At 39.7% G+C, this 5,234-nt stretch overlaps 1 pseudogene; it reads right to left on the bottom strand.

Moving 5' to 3' along the window:
- Nucleotides 1-534: 534 nt before the first annotated feature.
- LOC143567248 (ethylene-responsive transcription factor ERF061 pseudogene) lies at nucleotides 535-1,362 on the bottom strand (annotated as a pseudogene).
- Between the last annotated feature and the right edge of the window lie 3,872 nt (nucleotides 1,363-5,234).

Below are 5,234 nucleotides of genomic sequence, written 5' to 3'. Positions count from 1 at the left end.
CGCAACCAACTCTGCCGATGAACACCTCTCCGGCAGGTTTGAAACAAAAACCTTTGTAATCACCACGTCCTGTTGTCTTGATCTCCTGCTGTTTTTCGTCGAAACATCATACCAAGTATCAACCCTAAAGCGTTCCCTGCCCGCCATGTGAGAGAGAGAGTTTCTTTCTCTAAAACCCCGAAATTCCGGCGACGTCACGGCGGCGGCGGTCAGCGGCAGCAACAGTTGCTGCAGCAGCTCCGGTTCAGCAGCGGCAGCGAGATATCAGCCGGAAACGGGAGGCGGTGGCGGTGGCGGTGGCGGCGATGAAACGGGAGGCGGTGGCGGCTGTTTTGGTGATGGTGGCAAGGGTTTATGTGGGTAGGGTTTACAGCGAGAGGCTGGTGTATAGAAAAGTTCTTTTGTGTATTTTGATAAAAGTAGCATTTGACTCCTACAACTAGAAACTACAAACTTATCACATGTATATTACTCAAAAACACAAGTTTCTCAACTAATCATCGTTGACTACCCAAAAGTCAAAATTAAAGCTCCCTAATTAGCAAGTATTTCCCAAATTAAATCCAAATCATACGACGGCATCCCCTCAAGCGACCACCCATCCGCCTCCGTCAACTCCCCGGAAACCGAACAACCCGAAGAAGAACCATTCTCACTCTTCTCACTCCCGCTGTAACTCTCTCCATTACCGGTTAACTTTTCCTTCTCTCTCTTTGACCGCTTTTTAGCTTTCTCTCTCTTCACTTTCTGACAAATCGTTTCTATTTTATTATCCACCGCCGCCCTCAAAGCACCCAACTTCCGGTCATCTCCGATCACCGTCGCCGCCGTGACGTCATTCAAATTCGGGAAATTCAAACGCGCGTACTCGCCACGTAGCTTATACGCGGCTCGATCGTAAGCGTAAGCCGCCATCTCCGGCGACTCGTAGGTGCCTAACCACACGCGCATCCTGTTCTGCGGCAATCTAATCTCGGCCACCCATTTGCCCCATTGCCGTTGCCTCACGCCTCTAAAAGATTTCTTTTTGTAGACGTTGTTAGGGTTTGTAAACTGGTCAGAAACCCTGATTGGATTTGGGTCAAAATTGGATGTGAAATTGAGAATTAGATCTCTTTGTTTCAAGTAAACGGAAGACCCAGTTGCTAATTGGTCTTCTGATGATGAAGATGACGGTGAGCAGTGAGAGAAGATTGAATCCAGAGTGCTTCGATTCGAACCGGTTAAGATCAAATTGGATAACGAAGATCGAATTGAATGGCTGATTGAGGTTGAGGTTGAATTAAAGGGATTGATTGTGTTTTGTTGCATGATTGATTTGGGAATTTGATTGTGAATTTTGGAGAAGATGATGAGGATGATGATAAAGCTGGTTATTAATGGAGGAAGAGAGGTAGAAGAAGGAGAGTGAATTTGTTTAATAATATTATTTTCATTTCATTTGGAGTGGTATTTATAGACAAGTTTGTTTTGGTGGGGAAGTATTATTATTTATTATTATTATTATTTTCGTTTGGAATTTGTTGAAAATGGCTTTAAATGAAGATTGACTTTTTTTTTAACCCTTAAAAGGGGTATGAGATTTAACAAAAACTCATGGTGGATCTATGTTGTGAAACTAAATATAAATAAATGATCATAATTGTTTCAATAAATTTGCCTTTTGACTCTATCAAACACTTTTAAACAAAATGAGTTTAAAATGTAAACGGTGTTTGACTATTTTCTTTATTGATGGTCGCATTCACACAATTTGAGATTAACATAAAATGAGTTTAAAATATAAAACGGATTTTCTTTTTTGATGGTCGCACAACTTGAGATGCTTTCAAATCGTATTGAACTTTACCAAAGGGTTGTTTGGCAAGTTTATGCAGAGGTCTGGCCGATTTAAAGGTAAATGGTGTTTGTTTTTTGAAAAAAAATTATGCGGAAGTTCTTCTGTCTGCGTCGTGCATACCATGCACAGACATGAGCTTCATTAAAAAACCTCTACACGGGCTCTTCTTGGTGAAACCTAACACAATCTCTTTTTACCTCTTTCTAATTTCACAAATTGTTAGACTCCATTTTGTATATTTAGTCTTTTGTATTGATTCGGTCATGTATTTGGGCCGATAGGTCATTTTGTACGTAGTTGGGCCACGGTCCATTGTAAAGAAGCCCATTGGGCATTGGATGTGTTTACTTCTCATGCATGCTTCCCTATAAATAGGAAGCATGCCATGAGAAGTAAGTTGTTGATTATTCAATAGAAAACCTTTTGGCAAAAATTTAATCACTCTAACTTTTTCTCTTCTCTTCTCTCTCGGCTCTCTCTCTCTCTCACTCACCTTTCCTTAACTGAAAATAAACTCAAGATCCGAGACCTCTTGGTTGCTTAGTTTGATTTCCGCTAGCACTAAGTTAGGTTGATCCAAAGACGTTGTTAGATCCACCCACGTAGGGACCTACAATTGGTATCAGAGCATCGGCTCATTAGTTGAGGGTTTTTGGATCACAACCTTGGGTTTTGATCTTGAAAAGAAGAAAATAAGTGTTCAAGTGTTTTTGACAAGAAAATCTTCAAAAACAACAAAAAAAAACAAGAAAAATATCAAAAATACAAAAAGAATTGGTAAGAACTTCATAAAATGTCTTAGAAAGTGTTCTTGGTGAAAGTTTTAAGTGTTAAAAGTGGTGTTTACGGGTTTCAAGTTTGTGGGTTTGATAAGTTAAAAATTTCGCTTCGCTCAAGCATTGTACCAAACATTGTACTTGTACTGACAAAAGTGGGTGAAAACAAATCCCAAGGAAGATTTGCTTTTAGAAAGATAAAATTCTTTCGCTTCGCTTTGGATTCTTTCGCTTCGCTTGAAGCTGTTTTGTGCGAAAAAGTTGACTATTTTGAAGATTAAGCTTTGTTGAAGGCTTGTAACTACTTAGACCATGGCTAGCACTGATTCAGAGCTATTGAAGGGTTATTTGCTGCTGGAAAATCAAGTGGGAACACCTCAAAAACCTCCTAAGTTTATGACCTTAGATGATAACTTTATTGATTTTAAATGGAGGTTCATGAATTTTATCTCATTAATTGAAACTGATTTGATGAGATGTTTTGAAGAGGGCCCTCATGTTCCACTAACTCGCACTGATGCTGGGGAACAACCTAAGGCACCTGAAAATTATGATCAAGATGATATGGATAAGTTAGCACAAGACAAGAAAGCGTTTCTGCTGTTGACAGTTTGTCTTTCAAATGAGATCACTGAGACTCTACGAGAACACAGAAGTGCCAAGGGATTATGGGAAGCTCTAATTGAGATGGTTGAAGGAAATGTTGAAATTAGAGAAAACAAGAAAGCACTATTGAAGGAAGAATTCAACATGTTCAACCATCATCAAGGTGAAGCTGTGCTAGACTTAGTAAGAGGTTTGAGAAACTCATGGTCAAAGTAAGAGCTGCAGGTGTTAACATTCCCAACACTGAGGTCAATCACAAGTTGATGAACTCTTTGCCTTACAGTTGGAGTGTAAACACAATAACGATCAAGAGAACCACCAATCTGAATGGGATGACAAATAGTGAATTGATATCCACTATCAAATCATTTGAAATGGATGAACAGATGAGAATGAACAATCACATGAATTCTCTGAATCAAGCCGGAGTAAGTACTACATCTTCAAGTGTGCCAACTGCTTTTGTCAGCAAAACCCAACAGAATGTGTATCCTGTAACCAATCCTAAGTACTCACCAAGTGTTCCTTCACAATCAACAGCATTCATCTCTACCAGCAACCCATCAACTCCATCCAGTGCAAGTTCGTTTCAAAAGGCAGTTGACAGTGCAGTTGCTCAAGCTCTGAAGGCACATGGAATTTCTGCAACAAAACCTCAAGCAAACAAGCCCTCCAGCTATTGTGAAGCCATTCCCATGCTGAATGATTCAAATGTGACACTTGTTAAAGCTTTTCTGTCTTGTCATGAAGAGCTATTGCAAGGGAATCTGTTACCAGCTCAGTTTGAGATAGGTGATTTGAAAGACATCAATCAAAAGGATCTTGAGAAAATGGACATCAAGTACCAGATGGCCATGGCTGTGTAAAGGGCCACCAACTTCATCAAAACTTACGGGAAAGACAACTTTAATGATTCTGATCGAAAGAGAATTGGTTTCGACAAGAGCAAGCTTCGATGCTACAATTGTGCAGAAATGGGTCACTTTGCCAGGGAGTGCACAAATCCTCCCAAACCAGCAAACGATATTCATGTGATAGAAGTAACTGATGAAGAGAATGTGAAAGCTGCTGGAAAGAGGCCTGAGGAACACAAGCCAAACAACTCAGCTCCAAGAATTGGGAATCGTCCACACAAGGGCAGCTCAAGCTCAAACTCACGAGCCCTTGTCTCTCAAACAGAGGTCCACACTGGTATGAATTGGGATGAACAGTTTTAAGAGCTGCAGAATCCTCTCAATATGGCTGGCATGGCTTTCACTTCAAACAATGAGGCCTCTTCATCTTCTGCTGATGGTTCAAATGCATCACACCTTGATGAGATAAAACGAAATCTTTGCACGGAAGCTTGTGTTAATAAGGTTACATACTATACATACTTACAAGATGAAGTTTTGAAAGAAAATGCAAAACTTCGTCAGTTGAACACTAAATATGTAAAAGCTGATAAAATCTACATTGAAAAGATCGAAACTCATCACGATGATGTAGCTAATCTTAGACTTGAAATTTTTCGAGAAAAACATAATGTCATTTATTATAAAGACATAATTAATGATTTGAAAGAAGAAATTAAGAAATTAAAACTCGAAGTTTCTGATAAGAAAGAAAAGGAAAAACAAGTCGAAAGATTTGAGGCATCATCTGAAAAATTAGATGATCTTATTGGAGCCCAGAGAAGCTCTAAAGTTAAAGCGGGGTTGGGGTACGACAATACTGCCGTACCACCACCATTCAATGACAACTACACCAGCATGCCCCACTTTAGCTATAATACTTCTCCTGATGAAGAAATGGCATACGGGGTTGGTAGGATACCAAAACCTGTGACATTTGTTCCCGCAGTATCTCAAACTGTTGCTCCAATCCAATCATTTGATAAATCTAACGTCAATGTGTCTTGTGGAGCAGGTGATATAAACAAAGGTGATTGTGGGAAGGTTAATCAGGGTTTTAAGCAAAATGGAGGATTAGAACCACGTTTTGAGTCTTGTGTGGGTCTAACAAAAACTATT

Source organism: Bidens hawaiensis, unplaced genomic scaffold, assembly GCF_021521415.1.
Source record: "Bidens hawaiensis isolate Kalapana, Puna unplaced genomic scaffold, B.hawaiensis_p1.1 tig00023273_1, whole genome shotgun sequence".
In the NCBI taxonomy this organism is placed as follows: domain Eukaryota; kingdom Viridiplantae; phylum Streptophyta; class Magnoliopsida; order Asterales; family Asteraceae; genus Bidens; species Bidens hawaiensis.
This window is presented reverse-complemented; position numbering and strand designations above follow the sequence as displayed.